This window comes from Pogona vitticeps, chromosome 1, assembly GCF_051106095.1.
Source record: "Pogona vitticeps strain Pit_001003342236 chromosome 1, PviZW2.1, whole genome shotgun sequence".
Taxonomy (NCBI): domain Eukaryota; kingdom Metazoa; phylum Chordata; class Lepidosauria; order Squamata; family Agamidae; genus Pogona; species Pogona vitticeps.
The window spans coordinates 82254491-82277381 of NC_135783.1; the positions used below are offsets into that span (position 1 = coordinate 82254491).

The 22891-nt window shown below is 42.2% G+C and overlaps 1 long non-coding RNA gene across 1 annotated transcript in view; it reads right to left on the reverse strand.

The window, feature by feature from the left end:
* Nucleotides 1–228: 228 nt before the first annotated feature.
* Nucleotides 229–22891, reverse strand: part of LOC110071893 (uncharacterized) — a 38478-nt gene continuing 15815 nt past the window's right edge. Inside the window, exons 2-3 of the long non-coding RNA XR_002299299.3 lie at nt 5549–5659; nt 229–1445 (exon numbers count right to left, since the gene is read on the reverse strand). This is a non-coding gene — a long non-coding RNA (uncharacterized LOC110071893). The remainder of the gene's footprint in view (nt 1446–5548; nt 5660–22891) is intronic.

Below are 22891 nucleotides of genomic sequence, written 5' to 3' on the forward strand. Positions count from 1 at the left end.
GAGAGCGTTCTGTGCAGTGCCTGCCAACACTGGAGTGATTACAGTAAAAAATGCCCCCCAGACAGTCATCCTGTTCCTACAGGGACCAGCCTTACACAAGGCTCAGCTCTTTGTTCTGTAGATCTTTAAACTGCTCAGCAGCAATGCAACAAGTATGTTATTTACAAATACTGAAGTTCCATTGTCAGTAGTCATTGATGGAATGATCAGTTTGTCTCATCTCCTTTTAAAAGGCATTATTTATTTAATTAATTTCTTTTTATCCTCTCTTTCTTCTTTTCAGGACTTAAGGCAGCAATGTTATGGTGAATTCCATAATCAACCCATGTGTTGCATGAAGAAGTACTTTCTTCTCTTTGCTCAGAACTTTTTGGCAATGTACTGTACTGGATGGTTCTCAGTTCTAGTATATGTTCAGGGGCAGAGAGAGAGAGAGAGAGAGAGAGAGAGAGAGAGAGAGAGAGAGAGAGAGAGAGAGAGAGAGAAGGAGAGCTTCCACCCTATTTAATTCATAATGGCATAGTCTTTCACATATTCTTTTTGGGCATCTTTCCCCCCACTAGCTACTCAATACTTAATAGAGTAGCTACCTACTCCTTGAGTTCCACCCCGTGAGTTCTGTGGTTCAGTTCCTTTGCAAATATACTTGGGAAAGTCCAACTTTTCTAAAAAAGAAAAGTAAGATTTCATCAGCTTGATATACTCTGTTTGCAACATGGCAAGCCCAAAAGGATGAGGGGGTAGAGAAGCTCTGTTTCAATAGTATAATACAGTGGGTGGATAATTGTTAAAGAAGATCAACAAAAATGTCACATTTGAAAGGCAGACAATAAATCACAGACTAAGGCCGGGAGGTAAAAATCAGAAAGCAATGGAAGCAATTTTCAATGTTTGTCTAAACACAAAAAAATAGTTCAATCATGTTAAGACCTGAACAAGTGGGAAACTACAGTTCTGTGGTGTTAATTTTTTTTCTTTACAATTATTATTACACAGTAACAAAAAGAAGGCTTTCTTTTTGAGTGAAACTGCTCCAAATTGTTCCAGCAAGTTTTGGAACAGGAAGCAAATTCTATGCCAAATTAGCACTAATATTGAGCCTTTACAGGTGTGCTTTCTCCCTTTCCCAAAGTCTGAGGTGGGAAATCCCCAGAGCATGTTGAGGGTCAGTCAGTTCTCCTGCTTATCACTCCCCAAATGAACATGATTCAACACATTGCTTAGACAATACTAACTGGGTTACACTGATTTGGGCTGCCTCAGTCATGCTTAAAGAAATGAAGTTTGCTTAATCGCCTTGGAGTTGTCAGGATGTAGCCATAGTCATGGTCAGCTTGACCTCCTTTTGCTTGATACATCTGTAGTTCTTTAAGAGAGCCATCTCCTTGAATTGGGTATCACATGTCAGCTTTAAACTCCTTGTCCTCATACTCAAGGCTCTCCATCTAGGTAGAAAAATGGCACAAATCCAAGCAGTATGAATCAAATTCTGAAATCTTTTAGGGGCATATTCTCTCTTTGCTTAGGAGTACTTGGCGTACAGCCACAAAGCCTTTGTTTTCACAATGTACAACAGGAAGTTATCCTTACCATCAATGGATATGCCAGCAAGGTCCCCCTCCCCCCAGTCAACTTTCATGACTATCTATAGATAGAGAATTTCACTGTCCATCACAAATTGGATACTATCTGTCTTAAGGAAACACATGGCAGTTGATTTCCTTTCAGGCAGCATAAAGATAAGTGTCTCCATCTGATACTGAAGTTAGCGTCTAAATGCCAAATTGCTCATGAGAAGTGTGATGGTATATACGGTAAACACTTTCATGTATTCTTCAGAATTAGATAAATGAAGTTATTGTGTTTTCTGCATTTTTAAATGCAGAAATTGCTCATGAGAAGTGTGATGGTATATACGGTAAACTCTTTCATGTATTCTTCAGAATTAGATAAATGAAGTTATTGTGTTTTCTGCATTTTTAACTCAAGGTACTTTAAGTATTCCTTTCCCCCACAGCTACTAGGTTACCTTGGGCTCAGTCAATATTGGTTCAAAGCCATCACACTCCACATAGTTTGAAAAAGATGGATTATTACTTAGCATCAACCCCCAAACAAACTTGTCTCTCCCATATGGCTTTGGCTAAACAAGTAAAACCTTCCTCAGCTGGAACAACTGAAGTAGAAAATGTATACTACTGTTGGCGGGCTGCATAAACTTTCTCTTTTTTCTATATATTTAGGCCCTCCATGCATTTGTTTTTGTTCTTCTGCGCTCAGCTGCAAAATGGCTGCTGACATTAACACCAGTGGTTCTGAACCTTTAGTCCATAGACCACCAGCCATGGGGGACTAAATTTGTAGATAAGTGAAGCCCTAATCTGCATGGGGAACAAAAAAGAATGACTCATTCAGAGAGAAAGAGATTACAGAAAAGGTCACAGTGGTGGAGTCCTGCATGTTGCTTCCTAGAAGATATTGAGTACTAAATGTCATATGGAGTTCATTTCAAGAAAATATTGACAGATAGTAACTGGTTACTGGGAAGTGCTGGTTGATCCACCAAATACCCTGGAGTCATATGTATAATGTTTTAAATGGCAAGTGATAGTTCATAGAATCTTTCAGCAATGATGTTGTGATCCACATTTTAAAAAGAGAGAGACTTTGAACTGCTGATCTAGACTCATCCCCACCAGCAAGCTTCACATTTATCCTATGTTATCTTTCTTCGTTTTCCTAGACTGACTTTCAACCTCATGTAACTGCATCAGAATCCATTACTAGATAGTCTTTGTGACTTGACATTTGGCTTAGCTGCATTATTTTCTTTTCTGTCTCCTTGTAAAGCAGGGGTTTTAAACTCAATTTACCTGGGGGCCGCTAGAGGCAGAGTCTGGGTGAGGCTGGGCTACATCAGATTTCCCGCCAAGCAGAGCAAGAGCCCGAGGAAGCCACCTGGGAGTTTCCTTAGCCGACAGACAGGTGGGTTGGCTGGCAGGCTGCAGTTCTGGATGGAGGGTGCAAGAGGTGCTGTCTTGGGAGAGAGCCGGCGAGCGAGGCAAGGCTTTTTTTTACTCTTGACAGCAGAGGATGTGTGCGCGCTTTGGGGGGCAGGCAAGACGAGGGCCACAAACTATCATCTGGGGGGCCGCAAATGAGACCCCTGTTGTAAAGGATGACATTTAAACATTCAAAATATGGTTTCAGGGGAACAGAGTATAACTGAAGAACCTGACCCAGTAAACTAGAAATTGGTCAGGCAGGCATTAATTATTTAATTGTGAAGGCCAGAGGGGCTCTAAAGGAGGGGCCAGCAGTCAGGTCATGCCTGCGATTGGACATTTTAATGCTGGCAAAGCCTTGCACTGGGAGAAAATTATGAATAAGTGTTAAAAATGTGGGTTCATAACTCCAAGTCATAAATCAGCATGCCTTTATTCATCATCCCTGGTCAACAAGACAAGGAAAAAGAGGCTTAGTAAAACACACATGCACATTTATGCAACACTCACCCAAGGAACTGCCCCACTCCCACTACAGTGGACCCTCTACTTACGGAATTAATCCGTATTGGAACGGTGGCTGCAAGTCGAAAAGTCTGTAGGTCAAATCTCCATTGACCTACAATGCATTGAAAACCTATTAATCCCATAACTGGCAGCTTTTATTCTATTTTTGTTCCATTTTGTTTTTTTTTCTGGTCTGTAAGTCGATTCTCTGGCTGCATGTCAAATCTAAATTTTGCGGCCAGAGAAGTCTGTAACTTGAAAAGTCTGTAAGTCGAGCCGTCTGTAAGTCGAGGGTCCACTGTAATTACCTGCAGCTGGCCAACAACCCAACAACACAGGCCAAAACTGTTCCCACTCCTACACTCACTACATAACAGTAAGTGTGAAGGAGATGACAAATGGCTTCAGATCGTCTGATACATTTAGAATTATAAAATGGATTATATATCTTAAGAAAATAATTTTAAAAATTCAATAAATCAGCCACTTCTAGTGTTCAGGTATTAGCCAGTCTTCCTGGCTGTCTTTTATTTGGCCAGAGTTTTGGAAAACAACAGCCCATATTTGTCTTTCTCAACAAGTGCCTAGCAGAATGCTCTGTGGGGACATGAATTCCTGAATTTCTCTACAACAGTGGTTCCCAACCTTTTTCAAGTTGTGGCTCCCTTTTATAATAACCAGGTAACTTCCAAACCCACCATGTTTGCATAAAAAGGCATTTTTAATGGGGTAAAGCCATCCTTTCTCAGAAAGCAGAGGCTTCTTTCTCCCCTAAAGAGCCTGTTTCCCTTACATACACATACACACTAACTTTAATATAGGTAAAAGGTAAAGGTTCCCCTTGACAATTTTTGTCCAGTCGTGTTCAACTCTAGGGGGCGGTGCTCATCCCCGTTTCCAAGCCATAGAGCCAGCGTTTTGTCCAAAGACAATCTTCCATGGTCGCATGGCCAGTGCGACTTAGACACGGAATGCCGTTACCTTCCCACCGAGGTGGTCCCTATTAATCTACTCGCATTTGCATGCTTTCGAACCGCTAGGTTGACGGGAGCTGGGACAAGCGACGGGAGCTCACTCCGTCACGTGGATTCGATCTTACAACTGCTTGGTCTTCTGACCCTGCAGCACAGGCTTCTGTGGTTTAGGCCGCAGCACCACCATGTCCCCAAGTCAAGGAAGAAATTATTTAGCAAGGGTTACAACACATATAAGGTGACCCGCCCAGAAAACACTATGTGACCCCCTTGGGGTCATGGCCTCCAGGTTGGCAAACTCTGCTCTAGAAGGTGTGCTCTTAAAAGATGCATCTATATACCCTATTAACTGCTCTTTATATTTCCAAACTAAAAATTTGCGAATTACCTGATTGATTGATTGATTGATTGATTGATTGATTGATTGATTGATTGATTGATTGATTGATCAATATTATTTAAATTGCACCTTTCTCCCCATAGGGGACCCAAGGCAGCTCATAACCAGTAAAACTATAAGACACCAGTTTTTATAATACTATATAAATATCATATTAAAAGCAATTAAATATACAGTGGTGCCTCGCTTAACGAGTGCACCGTATAGTGATGTTTCCGTATAGCGATCCCTTTTTTGGGATCGCTATACGGAAACATACCCGATCTTCGCAATGGGGAAAACCCGCATTGCGAAGATCGGGTATTGCGGCGGCCATTTTGGAGCCGCCGAACAGTTGATCGGCGGTTCCAAAATGGCCACCGGAAGCCCGGAAATGGCTGCCGGCAGCCGTTTTCGCGCCCTGCCCTCGCTTAGTGAAGGCGCGAAAATGGCTGCCGGCACCTGGAATCCTCGCTGAACGGGTAAGTAACGAAGGTATTGGAATGCATTAAACGAAGTTTAATGCGTTCCAATACCTTTCCCCTACCCGTTTAGCGATGATTCCGTATAGCGAGGTTAATCCGGAACGGATTAACCTCGCTATACGGGGCACCACTGTATATTAAGATTAAAAACATTTAAAAATCTGTATGTTACTAAACAAGCATACCTGAGATACTTACTACTTAAAAGGCTGCCTGAAGAGGAAGGTCTTTTGCCTCATAACAGGAAGGCCAATACGAAGGGGCCGAACCTGGCTTTTCTGGGCAGTGCATTCCAAAGCCTGGGACTACCTTTTAAAGAAAAAAAATGCTTCTCAAATTTGCAAATTATCTCCTTGATAGAAGTAAAGTTTGACTTATTCAATTAAGGCAATTGCCTCATAAAAGATTGTTCTTAAAAACAAGCTGTTTGTGTGTGTATTCAGAAGAGATTATCCAGCCTTGTAAAAACAGGCTCCTCGACCCCCCTTTCTCCTTGTTTTTTTTCTTCTCTGTTCAAGGTCTCACGCTTTTCTGAGATAAGCATGGAATGTTGAGACAAGGGGCCCTTTAGGGAAAGTGATTGTTCTGCGCATGTCTAAAATGTGTTTTCACTAATCCAATGAATTGTTGCTAACTAACTTAATGACCTCAAAGGCCCACCCCTCTCGCCCTGAGGGGACAGCTATAAGACTGTACCAATTCCTTTGTTCTTTGAAGAAACCCTAATCACCCACAAATTAAGGTGAAATGGTGTTTCTTCCCGCCAAACTGCAGTGGCGTTCTGTTTTTGTTTTTCCTTTTTATGTAAATAAAATGAACTTCAATAGAAAAGCCTTCGTGTCTCAGTCTTTTGTTTAAGGTAAATTGTTTGGCATAACAATTTGGGGGCTCGTCCGGGATCTCTAAACGCCCCGATTGGGGCTGGATTTTTATCCAGTTGAGGTCAGGCAGAACAGGCGGCGGTGAAGTGAATCGGAAGGCGCCTCTGCCTTCTTTTAAGGCAGCCGCTTCCTTGCCGACGCTTTGGCTGCTTGGCATCAAGAACTCGGAAAGAGGCACGAACGCGAGAGTTTTTTTTTTTAAGCCGGCCGGCCAACGAATCAACGAGCCAGTAGATCAACGGACCTGGTAAGTCGTAGTGGGAAACTCTGAAAGGGTTGGTTGTTGTTGTGTGAATGAAGAGTGAGAGACCTTGCGGTTCCCAGAGGTGGCCGTTGAAGTAGTCCGGGACCCTGGGCCAAGGTGTGCGACTGTTGTCTGTACCCTCCTTGTGTCTGCGTCAGAGAGACCCCTTACTCTCTACGCAACCTCCCTATCCTTGTGTCTTTGTCTCCCGTGGGATGGGAATACAGACTTCCAAAAGGGCCCGCGGGGGTCCAGAAGAAGGTCCAGAGGGGACCGAGGTAGGAATTCCGAGGGGGACGCCCCGACTCCAGGCCTTCTTGTGGGGGGTGGTAATGAGTTAGGAATTCCTGGCAACAGTGCGGTGGGCAAGCTGTTGCTGCATTGGGAGTCTGTAAAAAGGTACAGGAGTTTCAGACAGAGAAGGGAATGGTCCATGTGCTCTGGAGTTTAGACACAATTTGATATTCGTTCTAAAGGGCCAAAATTTGGCCCATCCGCCCCGTGTCCCTTATGTAGATTTTTGGATATGGTACCTAATCAAATTTGGAGAAGAAATAAAACTGGCAGTAAGTAGAGACTTGATAGGCTCTAAGTTACAAGGTGAGGAAATGACAAAATTGGAGTTTGTAAATTGGACTGCTCCACCTCAGTAAAAGAAAAGGAGGGGGATGGCGAAAATAAAGACGGGACGCTGTCCGAGGGACCGGTGACCCGCTCTAAGGCACGGCAGATGAAAGAGCAGGGAGTTAGTGCCCAGTATCCACTCAGAGAAGTCTCAGAGATGCTTTAGGGACTATGATTTACAAGCCCACAGAGCTGCTGCACATTTGTAAGCAGCTGACCGGAGTCACCTAGGAGACTCTGGCAATTGCCGCTCGAACAGAACAGGCGGCCGGGGAATCCCTTCCAGGAGTAACCCCTGGAGATTGGGATTTCCAGGATGAAAATATCAGAGGGCGAAGTGCAGAAATGAAAGAGTTCTTGTTGAAAGGGTTGGAGGCAACAGTCCCTAAGACTGTTAGCATGAAATTGGCTTTTTGGTCAACCGAAAGGAAAAGAATGAAAGTTCAGTTGGATATCTGGAAAGGCTAAAACGCAATATGCGAAGGAACACTGGGCTGGACCCAGAAGATTCAGGAAATGAAAATATTCTGAGATTGGAATTTGTGTCAGGGTGTTACCCAGATATAAAGTCCAAGTTACAGAAAATGGATGACATGACAACCAAACCCATAGGACAGTTGCTAGCGAAAAGCTCAAAAGTGGTAGCAAGAAGAGAAAACAGGAGGAGTTTTTCTCTGCCCTACCCGCTCAGAAGAGAAGGGAATGAAGAAGCGGGGGGGGGGGGAGAGAAAGGAGGGGCAAGGGGCCCTGACTGTGTTCACTTTTAAGGTGGCTCAGGAAATACTTAGGTGAAGCTAGGCAAAGAAAGAGAGAGAGAGTATGTTGTAAAGAAGGCAAGGAAAGTTGTTGCAAGATCAGATAAAGAGTTTTGAGGGGAAATGGGAAAGGAAAGGCTAGAAAATGCAGCTAGAGGAGGAAGGAGATTCAGGAAAGGAGTCCTTAATAGTGCATGCCAGCTCGGACAGCAGAACTGTTTGCTCTAAGCTGAGCACTACAGTTAGCTGACAGGAAAAAGGATTAAAAAGAGAAGAAGGAACGTAACTTTCTCAAAGTTCATGAAAAACACAGAGAATGTTATCCAAAAGTGTATATGAAATGGAATCCTCAGGAGGAGTCCTAAGAGAAATAGGAGCGAATGGAGAACGGAATGAGAAAAAGCTCTTTTGGCTTGTTAAACTTACTGGGGTATAAAGGGTTAAGAGTAGGCACAGAGTAGGAGAAAAAAAAAAAATCGCCTGGTGTTGAGGGAGGGAGATCCCGGTAATTCTTTTCCATCTAAAGGGGCTGTAAAAGCCTATTGGAAAGCTACACTTCTGGATCTGTAAAATTTGTAGTTAGAAAATGGGAAAATCACACACACACACAAAAGACACTAGGGGAATTGTTGACTATGGAATCCCACAGAAAATCATGCAGGAAAATGACAGATGCAGTATGTGGATTGATTGGCAGAAGTACGTGTTTAAAAGTCTGAATTGAAAAGGAGGCTTTGGAGGTGTGATAGAGAAAGCCGCCCAGAGACCTTTGGGTAGAGTGGGCGGCATATAAATTAAATAAATAAATAAATAAAATGCAAGGGAAGAGAATTTGGAGACAGGAGAAAGAAATAGGTTAGTAGATAAGAGATAGCAAGCAGAATTGCTGGGAATGTTCAGATCACCCTCCTTGCTGCTCCAGATGCACAAAGTGGGAGCTGGAGAGACAAGGGGGGGTTGATTTCACACCAGGAATGGTTTGCCTGTTTTACATAGGCACTTTCTGTGGGAATTCCTTAGAAGTCACTTTTGCATTCAGGGGTCACTACCAGTTTTAAGAGATTAAAATGTGTGGTATTTTTATTGAGAGTGAATTATCTAGAAGCCACAGAGGATCTAATCATTGGCATGGATGCCTTGCAAACTATAAACTATGGGTTATGGTTTAATTCCTATAACAAACAACTACATCGAGCCTAAACCCGGAAATCGTTAGGAGAATATATTTCAGTTTTAAGGTGAAGAATTTGAGAACAGGAGTAAATGCAACATAGGAAGCGATTGTCCTGCATTCTTCACACCAGCATAGGACTATCCTTGGCGGTGGATGATGGTCAGTAGGCTGCTACAGATCGAGGCTATTCTCCTTGAAAAACTCGATCTAATACTGAGGGTTTATCAGAAACTGTCAGGAAGGAACTGTGTAATGAACATGATTGTATTGCCCTGACTGGTCTACAGATAAAGTTTAGGGAAGACCTACAGGAAGAGGCAATAGAGGGAACATGGAACTTGTACACTGACGGTTCCTCTAGAGTAGTGAATGGGAAAAGAATAACGGGATATGCAGTGGTAGAGAGGATGGGGGGTTCGAAGTTGAATCTGGACCCCTTCCCCCGTCCATGTCAGCTCAGACAGCAGAATTATATGCCCTAAAGGAGCTTTAGAAATAAGCACAGGAAAATCTGTAAATATCTGGACAGACTCTAAGTATGCATGTGGAGTAGTCCACGTTTTTGGAAAAATTTGGAGTGAAAGAGGACTACTTACATCCCAGGGAAAGAATCTGGCCCACCATCAGTTGATACTGGACACCCTGGAAGCGTTGAACCTTCAGTCCAAGGTAGCTATTATCCACATTCCAGGGCACCAGAAGGGAAACTCCCCGGAGGTAGTAGGAAACCGGCTGGCTGACGAAGTGGCAAGAAAGGTGGCAGGAAAAGAATTGAATCCCGCCCTCTTAGCAGCCCTTATTCCTACCAGTAAAGAGATCACTGCCCCTTTGGTGTATTCACAAAAGGAGCTTGAATTAGCAGAGGAGCAGGGAGCTACAATGGTGAACGGCACGCTAAAGTTGAGAGATGGAAGACAATGGCTGCCCGAGGGGGTGGTCAGGGAAGTCCTCAAGGCATTGCACGAGGGAGGACGCTGGGGAGTTAAGGCTCTGGTCTCAGCCTTTCTGCAAAAATATACAGGGAAGAAAAGTGTGGTCACACGCCAACACCATTTTAGCCCACTGCATTCCTTGCCAGAGAGTAAATAAGAATAACCCGAGAAAAACAGAAATGGGAGGACGACTTCTGGCCATCCACCCCTTTGAACATTTGCAATGTAATTTTATTGATATGCCAAAGTCAGGACTTTGGAATCAGTGTTTGATAATAACTGATCAGCTCACTGGCTGGGTAGAGGCATACCCTACGGCTCGGGCAACGGCAGGGACAGTTTGTAAAACCTTATTGGAACAAATTATTTGTAGATATGGGTTAATCCAATCAATGGTTAGCAACAGGGGTAAAAACTGAAAGGATGAACCAGACTTTGAAAGAGCAAATTAATAGTTGATGCAACAAGCGCAGTTGCCCTGACCGAAGGGTTTGCCCCTAGCAGCTGTATAGCATTACAGGACTCTCGCCCTTTGAAGCCTGTGCAGAATGGAAATTTGGGATGTTAATGCACAGAGATACACAGAGAGTGAGCCTTAATTTAGATTTGTTCAAGGATGCCTTTATAAGAAAGTATTTGCTGGCCCTATTCTCTATTTTCTCCGATAACAGGGAGCGAGGCATTTCAGTGCAACGGACGCTATTGGAGGTAGCAGTGCATTCCTTCCACCCCGGGGATTGGGCTTATATCAAGGCATAGGAGAATGAACCGCTCGCCCCAAGATGGCTTGGTCTGTTCCAGATACTGTTGACAACAGAGACTGTCATCCAAACTGAGGAAGCTGGTTGGACTCACTATACCAGAGCCAAGCGCGCAGTCGACCCTGAGGGACGGTGAAAAGTTGTGCCTGTGTCCAAGGACGGACTAAAAGACTATTTTTAAACGACATATGTAATGCCCATTAGTCGGTTAGCGCATAAGTATTGTCCTTTCTTTAGTGTGTATATAGAAGTAAGAAAAGTTAATAATCTGGTCCAAACTTGGCAGGTACATTTGAGAATAGACAGGAGTCTTAGGGGACTCTATTTCTTAAAAAGATATTCAATTGGTGATCAAGTAGTGTTGGAGGACGAGGGGACCATTGATTGGGAGGAGGAAAGGAAAATCTTTAAAGATCAAGAACCTTATGAAAGTACTGACACTGATAGTTGCTCTGAAGAAGAAGGGTTTTGAATGAGGATTGTCGGATTTCATTGTCCTACCCAGGTTACCACTATTTGGGTAGAGGTACGAGGTAAGGGCCGTGGAACTTTGTATACCAGCACTGAGTTGGCTTCAAGTCTAGAGTTCTGGCATAACCGAGATTGCAAGCAGTGCCCCCTCATTAAAATCAGAGATAGCAATATCTGCCCTGGATCAGAGTCAGACTCCGACTAGGTCATTTCCCCAGGAAAGTGATCTTTCTACTCTCATACTTTCACCTCCCGGCAGTTTACTCGGAGTATCAGGTAATATCTGAAACTTAAAGACCCCCTGATAGGATTGGATCCTTTTGAGCCTTACTGTTTATTGCATTGCCATTTTTGCCCTCACCATTGGAGTGCCAGAATAACTAAATTTGACGAAAACCCGGCTTTGAGGTGGTATGTGCTTAAGGTGAGATATCCTGAAGGGTTGTGGACTGAAGCTTGTAGGCTGTAAAAACGCCAATTGCAAGCTGTCCGTGGAGAATTCAATCTGATAGCTCGGCGCAGGCAGAGACCAATTCCCAAGGGATGGCTCCGTTACGCATCTTCGGTGCACCACGAAACGTGTTAGAAGTGCAAGGACGCCAGCCCCTGGTCAGTGCCCAGTCTAGATTCAGAGGACGAGGAATGGAATTCCCACTACAAGCGGAGGTAAAGCCCACCCCTCTAATGTCTTGGAGAAATATCAGGCAATTGTTTATTGGCAGACCACGGGTTGATGGCAAAATAAGGATAGTGTTAGGGCTCTTCTTGAGCCTTGTGCTACAAGCTACAGGATCCACCTGCCCCTGTGTAATAACGACAAGGCAGGGAAGCAGGGAACAGCAGACCTTAACCTATAAGTCCATCTTCAATTGTGTTGATAATATTACCTCCTGTGCATTTGACAAGGTAGAGTACAAAATTTGTCAGGACTCCCTTGGAACTCAAACTTGTTATGACCCTAGAGAAAATCCCGAGAGAATTTGGATTGAATTCCGTGTTACAGTAATTGGTAATGGAGGCTGGACTAGAATTAAATGTGGTGGAATAGGCTGGGTTCAGCACAACATGGTATGGAGAATAGCAGCAAGTGCAGGTTAGAAACTCACCTGTTTGTTCCTGTATGAAACTGTGTGAAGTTAGCCACCTGATCTACCACGCCCTGCAAGCCTCAGGAAGGTGCCTGTAAAGTTCGATTGTACCTGGGGCTCCTATGAAAATTGTCCAAGTAAAAGACACCTTAGGTTGGTCTGGGGGAGGGGGGAAGTTTTCATAATTGTGAATAAGTCAAAAAAAAAAATTATAAAAAGAAAAACGGGAGAATTGATAGAAGTAAAGTTTGACTTATTCAATTAAGGCAATTGCCTCATAAAAGATTGTTCTTAAAAACAAGCTGTTTGTGTGTGTATTCAGAAGAGATTATCCAGCCTTGTAAAAACAGGCTCCTCGACCCCCCTTTCTCCTTGTTTTTTTCCTTCTCTGTTCAAGGTCTCACGCTTTTCTGAGATAAGCATGGAATGTTGAGACAAGGGGCCCTTTAGGGAAAGTGATTGTTCTGCGCATGTCTAAAATGTGTTTTCACTAATCCAATGAATTGTTGCTAACTAACTTAATGACCTCAAAGGCCCACCCCTCTCGCCCTGAGGGGACAGCTATAAGACTGTACCAATTCCTTTGTTCTTTGAAGAAACCCTAATCACCCACAAATTAAGGTGAAATGGTGTTTCTTCCCGCCAAACTGCAGTGGCGTTCTGTTTTTGTTTTTCCTTTTTATGTAAATAAAATGAACTTCAATAGAAAAGCCTTCGTGTCTCAGTCTTTTGTTTAAGGTAAATTGTTTGGCATAACATCCTTCTCTTCTGTTTCTGCTTTATAAGGTGAAACGGGGGGGGGGGGGAGAGGAAGCATACCTTTTTACATTCCATTCAAGATTCTTAATTAATCTGAGAATTTCATGATATTTCCCTACAAGCCACCCTCTAGAAAAGAACTTAATGTATTTCTTTAAATTGAAGTTTAATTATTATTTTCACTCATAATCATCCGGTAAATGATTAAACATGAAATGTCAGAATGAACAACTAGAACATGCCTTGGGCAATGAACAGAAGTTTTATGTGCTGTACTTTAATTTCTGTCTGTCAATGTTTGGCGGTGATAAATGATCTAACAGGTACAAATATCTTATGAATATTACAGAACTTGTAGTCAATAGTGGCCAGTTTACTTCAGTGAGAGTTTGCAAAAGGTGGCCTAATGTATGCATACAAACATACAAACTGGATTTTGTCTCTGTAGTATCTTCAACCATATGTGTGGTTATATTGCCGAAGGGCTCCACAGACCGTTTCCCATGCTTCTAAGAACGTTGTAAGAACCCCACTAGATTAGGACAAAAGTCATAGGAATGTAACGTTTTCTTTGATTCATTTAGCCCAGTACTATCAATTCTGTTTGAGCAAAGTTTCAGCCAGCAACCATTCCTAGTCCTTCCCGAAGATCCATGGTGTTTCCTCACGTTTCCCATGCAAGTACCAACCAGGCCTGAGCCTGCCTAGATTTTGAAACCAGGCAAGATCTGGTGTGTTCCAGGTGGCATATATCCCCACAGTCTGGCAACTGCTTTTGGATCTGGAGGTTCCATATAGATCTCCTGATAGTACAATCCAGATGAAGGCAAACTATCTCCTTAAGGTTATATATGCCACCCACCCAGACACCTAGTGATGTCTCCCAGCACCCTGGAAGTTCCTAGGCCTCCACACTTTTCAAATTAATTTTCATTTTGCAGGAAAAGAATCCCCTTATGCCTCTAGGGAGCCATGGGAAGCTATTCTGTCATGTTGTGTTCTCAATAACCCCCCACGAACACGCCACTGTATTTTTTTAAAAATATATATATATATATATACCCAGCAGAGGGTTTGAGGGGGCTTCTTCTATTAAAAGAAGTCCTGCTAAAAACTTTTTTTTTTTGAGTGGGCAGCTCACAGGAGCTTGCCTCCTCCACTTCCTCCAGCAGCCACCCACTCAAAGGCAGCGCTGCAGGAATCCCTGTCCTGCCTCTTAGTCTGAGTGGGCGGTTGCTGGAGGAGGTGGAGGAGGGAAGCACGTGCTCCTGCTGGGACTGACTGAACACCTGAGGAGGAGAGGAGCAGCACATGTCGACTGGTGAGTTGGGGATCTGGCTGGAGGGATGTGAGGAGGGAGCATGTAGCATCTGTGATGCTGATTCAGTGAACTGGCATGAATCTCCAAACTGAAGTTCTTGCTCATGTCTACTCTAATCCTAATTCAAACAGATCTAGGTCATAGTAGATGTGGTCTAGTGAACAATGACTGCTTAAATTCCATAATGGCAACCTGTGCCTTGATACCTTTTGTTATGATCCCAGTCTTAGGACACAAAGCATTGTGAGAAAGGGGAGCTCAACCCCAAAGAAATTGCTTAGCATTTCTACACCCACCACACCAAAAAGCTTTGCTTGCAGAAAGAGGAATCAGATTTTTCTTTGCTCATGTGAATCTATTTCTAAATGGCAAGACTAAAAATCAATAGAAGTTAATCTACAGTTGTTCGTGTTTAGTCGTTAAGTCGTGTCCGACTCTTCGTGACCCCATGGACCAGAGCACGCCAGGCCCTCCTGTCTTCCACTGCCTCCCGGAGTTTGGTCAAATTCATGTTGGTAGCTTCGATGACACTGTCCATCCATCTCATCCTCTGTCGTCCCCTTTTCCTCTTGCCTTCACACTTTCCCAACACCAGGGTCTTTTCCATCTAGAGTACAGTACAGTAAAAGTTAAGCACAGTGATGTTTCACTTATTTCAATGGGTCAGTCCTGGAACATATACTTAATTCTTCTTTGCAAACCAATGGAATTTGAAATCCTTAAAGCTTAACCAGCTTGTGACCCTTATTTATAACAGAACAGTAGAGATAGCTTTAAAACACTGCTTTCCTCTTTTCTTTGAGACTTACTTCTGATCACTACTTTGATCATTTACTTCTGATGGAACAATGATTGTAATCTCATCACCATTCACTTCAACTCCCACAGCTTTTGAAACTGTTATCTGCAAATGGATTCCACTGTAGATAAACTATATTTAAACATCTTTGCTTCCTGTCACCTAATGTAAGCCTTAGGTATAAGATCCAAAGCTTTTAAATAGTACATAGTCCTATGAATGCTGCATTCATCACTCATCAGTACACCACTTGCTTTGCAGGCAGAAAGGCTCAGATTTAGTTCTAGGAATTCTCAGTTGAAGACATTTCAGTCTGGCCATAATGCTCAAAAGTCCTCTGTTAAAAAGCATTTTGCAGGTTATTTGCAGTAAATTGCACTCACATGCATTTGTACTACAGTCAACCAATGTCATCAAAAGCCCATGAAAAAAAGATACACTTGCTGATGGGTGTTCGTGCCGTAATGCTTTAAATGGTCGGTTCCACAAACAATCAGGCTTGATTTTGCTTTCCATTCTTTCTTGAAACGTATCGTCAGTGACTGCAGGAAAAGCAAAGTGATCCTATTCATGGAGGCCACCATCTGATTTATACACTACCCATCGGTATCTTCCATTCCAGATGAGCATTTGCCTGCATGGATACTATCCCTGATGAATAAATGGTCATGCTCCATGTCTGGAGCTGCTACTAGTCAGACAAGATAGAGTTTTCTGCTAGCATAGTCTAAGTTGTTCAATTGGTGGAAGGCTTGCCCAATGTATAATCTAGAGGTAACTTGGAACCAGATGCTCCCAGGCAAACAGATGCGAACTCAACTTTGGGAATGTGCATATGTCTTAATGATTGTAGATCTAGCATATTTTCACAATACAGACATTCTTGTGGCTTGGGTGCTGGACTATGACTCCACAAACCTGGGTTCCTGACCCCACTGAATGAAGTCAATCAATGGGTGGCCTTGAGCCAGTCACTCAGTCTGAACTACCTCAGGCTGAGAAAGTGTGTGAAAACAAAGTGGGCAGGAGGAAGAGCCTTTTATGGCAGCTTGTGCCCACTGAAGGAACAGGAATACAGATATCATAAACAGTTTATTCCTTTTTCACACTTTTATTTTGCATTTTCCCAAAAGAATTCATGGTGTACATAAGTTGACCTATTTAGTGCATTACAACAACTCTATGAGGTAGCTTAGACTGAGTTATAGTGACTATCACAAAGCCACAAAGTGGGCATCATTGTTGTGCCTTACTGCTTTTGAATATATATGTTGTGTTGTTTTTATATACTATGTTGTAATGTGGTATTTGATCCATCTAGTAGTTTGTATGCTTACTGTTTTTAGCTTTAAATATGGTCTTTTAATGATATAAGCCCCCTTGGGTCCTTTTCCAAGAGAAAAACAGGGTAAAAATATTAGTAAGGATGTGGGGCTAGGATCCCTAAGGCTGCAATTATAATCATTTTCCTGCAAGTAAGCCCAACTGAACTCATTCAGACTTAGTTTTGAGTAGTCACAAATGGGGTTGCAAATGGAGGGTCAGTGCCTTGACTTTAAATCTAGGAGTCTGCATTTCTGAACATAATTTAATACAGTAAAAATATGGAAGAGATATGTGGCAAAATACAACACACATTTTAGCCAATGCAAATTTTTCCATTCAGTATAAGTACCAGGTTCTCTATAGTCTCAAACACTTAGCTGGGAGATTCATTTAACTGAATAGGACTTACCTCTGAGTAAATATGGACAGGTTCCCCCTGTAGAACCACAAAAACAAAACATCCGTGCATCTTTCAAAACTGTCAGATGTATTGATGAAGAACATAGAGGCAGCTGTGATTACTAAAAAATAAAGCCCAAACTCCAGATTAATTCTGTATCTTTACTAAGCCAAACACACTTCTTTTAACACAAAGCATTTCCTTTGTTTACAAAGTGTTCTTCCTTCCTGTTTTTCTTTCCCCATGTAAAATAGAAGTGTGTGGAACATGGGGCCTAACAGATATGATTCTATGCCAAAGAGCCTTATCACTGTTGTGTGTGATGTTCATGAGGTATCTGTTGACATGGTGGTGGCTTTACGACAACTTCTCCTGGCCCCAGTCTTAAGTTAAGGATGAAGTAGATTAGTTCAGAGTTTGAAAAATCAGACTACTAATACTGAACCTGAGACCAGAGTTCAGGAACCAGCCTGAAGAACCTGAGCTCCTACATCTTAAGCATAGGGATCGTAGTAGGATACAAAAAGGACAGCAAATGGTTGCCTTCAGAGAATATGGTCAATTGTTAAGGAGTCACAGTTTCCAAGGAAGGGACAGACCATGGGTAGATTGGATAGTTCCCATTCAGTCTTTGCCAGACAAAGATGCTTCCAGACTTTGCCAGGTGCATTCCTGCATTCATGGAAGTTTACACAAGCTCCAATTTGTATTACTCCCATGTTTTCTTCTGTTTCTTCTTTTTTCTTACTAGCAAAAAAGACTGAATAGCTGCTCAGTGCCTTTTAACTGGGAACAGGAGCCCTGTGTCTCAATGCAGCCCAGGTTGATCATTTGGAGCTTTCCATGGTGCTGTAGCTACCAGTTAGCTGTCTAACTACTTTGCATTGTGAGTACCTACAGTGGATGGACTGGAAGACCAAAGAAGGTCATAGGAGTGAGAATCTCTGCACTTGTGGAGTCATGTCATACATGGCAAAAAAGCCACTTAGAAAGAGTGTATGGAGTGATATAGCAGCGACCACTGGAACTCTCCAGTTATTTATGGATTGCAGCTCCCAACAGCTCACTGTCCAGTATGCAGGCTAGGACTGAGGGGAGTTGTTGGTCAGAAACATCTAGAGGCTCATAGCTGGCAATCTCTGGGATACTGTGTGTGCCCCTTAAGCGTGCTATTGAAGCATCTAGACAACATGGGGATGTTTTGGCTGTGTATCTCAAGTCCTACCAAGCAAGGCTTGGTCTAAGTCATGTAGCTTTTCAGTGTGAGCAGCTCTTCAGCACAGGATTTGCTGGCTGAAGGAACACTGCAGTTAGGCTTTAGTGTACAGGTAAGTGAAGTGCAGCCCTCTCCAGACATCTGGTCTCCAACCAGTTCCTGCCAACATAGCCAATGCTAAGGAATGTAGGGAGAAGCAGACCAACAACTTTATCCATCATGTGCCATCTCACTGTGATCAAGGAAACATGCTCTGACTCTCTCAGAGATAGCTGGCATCCATTCATGATTGATTCTCCACCCCAGAGGCAGCATCCAATGTTCATATGCTCACAGAATTTGAACAGGCCTCATTTTCTTTATGCTTATTGAAGAGCCTCAACCTGGCCAGTATATTCCATATATTCAGCATTGGCCTCATGGGCCCACACTTTTAATTTATAAACAATTGCCTTGATTTAGTAGCAGCTTAGAACAGTGAAACCTGACAGAAAAAATCTCCCAGAAGAATCCAAATTTCCTTTCTCCTGCTCTTGCAGGACGAGAGGAGGGACTGTTGTGAGGCCCATCATCATTAGTCTTGGTGAGGCCTGCATATTTCCTGATCAGCTTGCCTGAAAAGGCGATAAAAATAGGTCTTATTTTACCCCTCATTTTAAAAAAATATTTGCATGGTGTGAAATTTGGTTGTTTTATACAAAGAAAATAGGATGTGGAGAAAAGGATCAGCCAGGAGGGCTGGCTTTTTAGATTGCAGGTGTGGGATAAGAGTGAGTGAAACAAGGAGGCAGAGGATTTGCAGAACATTAAAAAAAATTCTAGCTTGGGGTGACAATAAAGAGCAGAATGGCTTATGTCTTTAAAAAGAAGGGAAAAAACCCACAAAAGCCTGGAAGGGCTTCTTCTTTTTTTTTAATGCAAAGGATATTTCATGTAATTGCAAGTACCGTGTGCTGCGATCAATTATAGCTTCATTAGGAAATCTTCTTTATTGAATGGTCAATAAAATCTTTTGTGATCTTGTCTGACTGAAGAAAAAACATTTCTCTTTGCTTAAAGGTTATTGCATGTATGGTACAACTAGGAATTAGTTCAATTATAAGATACACACATTCCTGTCTCCCCAGCCCAACTCCACACCAAAATGGAGGAAGGGGAAAGTGGATGACAGATGGGGAGGGACGGTGGCTCCCAGTAAAATGTTCAAACTGTCAAATTCTTTCTGAACAAATTACCTGATTATAATCTTGTTGACATTTGGATATCATCCAGGATTTGTTTTACCCCTCCCCTTCCCATAAAGAATGACATTTTATTGGACCAAACACAACTTTCTTCCCTGTCAGCTTTATATTCCTGAATCCTGACCCTTCAGGGCCAGATTATTTGGTATGGAAGCTCATTGCAAAATTCTTCTGGGCTATTTTAATCTTACTCCCCCAGCATGTTAGGAACAAATCTTTTAATATTGGTCAAAAATAGCTGCACACATTAAAAAAAAGAGTCCCACAAGTACAACTTTTTAGTTTCCCCTCCTGGGTAGCTGGCATTTCATGACATGTTTCTCTGTATCAGGAAATGCATCAGTGTCTGATGAACACTTGATAACTGGCAAAGCAATCATATGGAGATTGTTTGGGGCAGAGGCGAGAGTCCATGGTAGATGAGCCACTACCGGTACTTTCTAAGCCTGACTGAGCTGGTTCCTGCCTTTGCCTGCAATGTTTCTTTCTTCTTTAAGTCACCCCACTGCTCTCAGTAGGAAAATTGGTACAGTATCTACAGGACCGACATGTTTATTTCTGGGTCCATGTTGGGACAGAATGGGAGGTTTGAATCCAGTGGATTAAGATCTCCTGCAATGTGCCTTTCTGTACAAAGGAAATGGCCACAACTCTTAACCGCAGTATTTTGCTCACTACATCACTATATTATAAATTTCTGATAAAGGAAGCCATGTTGGACCAAAACCACAGTTGAATAATAAGATCAAATAAAATGTCAAAAAAGGTGAGCAATCTTGAGGGGAGAGAATAATTATCTAGAGATTGACACAAAGATCATAGGAGAAGCTGTCTATAATGATGCAAACAGCCCATTCATACAAAGGCCGAACCTGAATCATATGAAAATCTTAGAAAATAAGATCTTAAAGGTTACAATAAAACCTTTTTAATTACTTAGGTACCTTGATAAATTTTATTTCACTATGGGAACTTAATTTTCTCTTGGCAAACTTGGAAAAAATACTTAATTAAACATAGCAAAAGTGTTTTTGGGGGGTGGAAACCTAGGAGGAGCAAGACAGACAGAGCGAAGAAAAAGAGTGACAGAATCTTGGCAGATCAACAAAAGGAAAGAATACAAAAAGAAAAGGATTAGCGAAAATAAAGATCAAGAGAAGATCAAAAACTTATATTGGCTACATTCCAGAGAGCATTTCCTACACTTTATAAGCAACTCTATTCTTAACTGTTCAGAACAGAGGAACTACTTGATCTTCACCTAAAGGAATACTGACCACCCTCTGTGTCGGTGAACAGAGACCCTTACAGATACCAAAAGAATACAGAATGTAGTACAATTGTCAACGAACTGAAGTGTCATTTCCTGATGTACTACATGCTGAACAACAGTCTCATATAGAAGACACTGATCTGTTTGACTAGCATAGTGGATGTCATGGCTTTTCAAACTTTGTATACACAGTGAGGCCTCCTTTCCTCTATCTGTCTGCTGAAAACCTCTGTGAGTGACATAAGATTTGGGGGCATTCTAGGACACACTATCCCTTTACATTGACCAGTTTATCCTATTAGCTTTACCACTGCCTCACACTAATTCGATAAGCCATAAAATCAGACGAGAATCTTACACAGAATGCTAGACAGGAAAGGTGGCAATTGTAAACAAAACTATGGACATTATGACTGCTTTCAAGCAATGAAGCCCAACATGGGAACTTTTTTCAGAACTTCAGAGTGGATATGCAAGGTCTGAAGACTAACCAGTCACATCAGGGGGCAGAACTGTGCATACACCTCCCACCTCCTACAAAGCTATCATTTTGTTCTTTTTCTAACACTAACACTGCCAAAAATACTGTATTACTGCTGGAAATGAAAGAATAAAATCTCATTCATATTTTCATAATTCTGATTCACTTTAGCAGCAATTATGTTCATGTGATGTTTATTAATGGTCCAAAGGTATTGCTCTTCAATGAAGTATACTTATCTTAAAACAACCATTGCCATTTTACAATAGAACTCTGTACTCTAAGTTGGGGAGCAATAAGGCATCAAGTCTGATAAAGTTAGTTTAGCAGACAGATTCTCAACATACAGTAATTAGGCAGATGCATGCCAAAAAATTCTGTACTTGTTTCATTTCAGGTTCTTTTTGGGGGTACTTCTTTTATTTTCATAGTTTTTTGTGCACCAATCCTTTTGTTTTCCATCAAAAAACAGGCCTTATTTGGGTAATTTCAATTGAGATTTCCCATTTTTCTTTTCTTCCTCAGCAAAAGCCCTACAGAACACGAGTCTTAACTGGAGACAGGAAAACTGAGCTTAGCACAAATCTCCTGTATTAGTAGAATAAATATAGTCTAGAAATGTGTTCTGACCTCTAAAAATCAGACTTCTGAGTCTCTGCTCATAGGAAAAATGTTAGTAAGAACAGTGAGATGGTACAGGGTGAGCTTAGGATGAACTGGAGAACTACAGACCAGTCAGCCTGACATCAACCCCAGCGACAATTCTGGAGCAGATGATAAAGCAGTCACTCTACAAACACTTTGAAAACAATACAGTAATAAGTAGAAGCCAACATGGATTTGTCAACACTAATCTTAGCTCATTTTTTAATCAGGCAACCTCCCTGATAAGACAGCAGCAATATTGTAGATGTAATATATCTTTACTTCAGCAAAGCCTTTGACAAAATGTCCCATGATATTCAGATTAGTAAACTAACTAGGTGTGGGCTGGATAGAACAAGTACTGTAGTGGATACAACGTTGGTTACAGACTCATACTCAGAGAGAGCTTATCAATGGCACCTTCTCAAACTGGAAGGAGGTAACACGTGGGATACCCACAAGGCTCAGTCCTGGGCCCAGTGCTCTTCAACATTTTTATTAAAGACTCTGATGAACGAGTGCAGCGAATGCTTATGAAATTTGTGGATGGCACAAAACTGGGTTAAATAATTAATAGCTTGAAAGGCAGGAAGAAAATTCAAAAAAGTTCTGGATAGGCTTGAGCACTAGGCTGAAAACAACAGATGAAATTTAACTGAGACAACTGCAAACTTTTACACCTGGGGGAACCAAATGCACAGTTACAAGATAGGGGATACTGGGCTCAGTAATGCTGTGAATGAGAAGGATCTTGGAATTGTTGTAGATCACAAGCTGAATATAAACCAACAGTGTGATGTGGCTGCAAGAAACGCAAATGCTACTTTGGTATGTATTAACAAAAGTATTGCCTCCAAATTCTTCACAAATTCTTCGTACTATTAGCAAGCAGCCCAGGTAGGTGGGGCTTGTCAGCCTTGGAAGGCAGACCATCTAGGAGAAGGAAAACTCCAATTTCAAACCTCCACTGCCTTGTGGCTATATCCACTGATGGAAAAGGCTTCAGGAGTTAACCTTGAGGCAAAATCCAGAGCCAGAGTCCTGGAGGCAGTTTGCGCTGTTCTGGCAACTCCTGCAACATCACTGGAACCAGTTGTATTGGCTCTTGCCTTTCCATTGGACTATGTCAGTGACGTGGAGAGGGGGG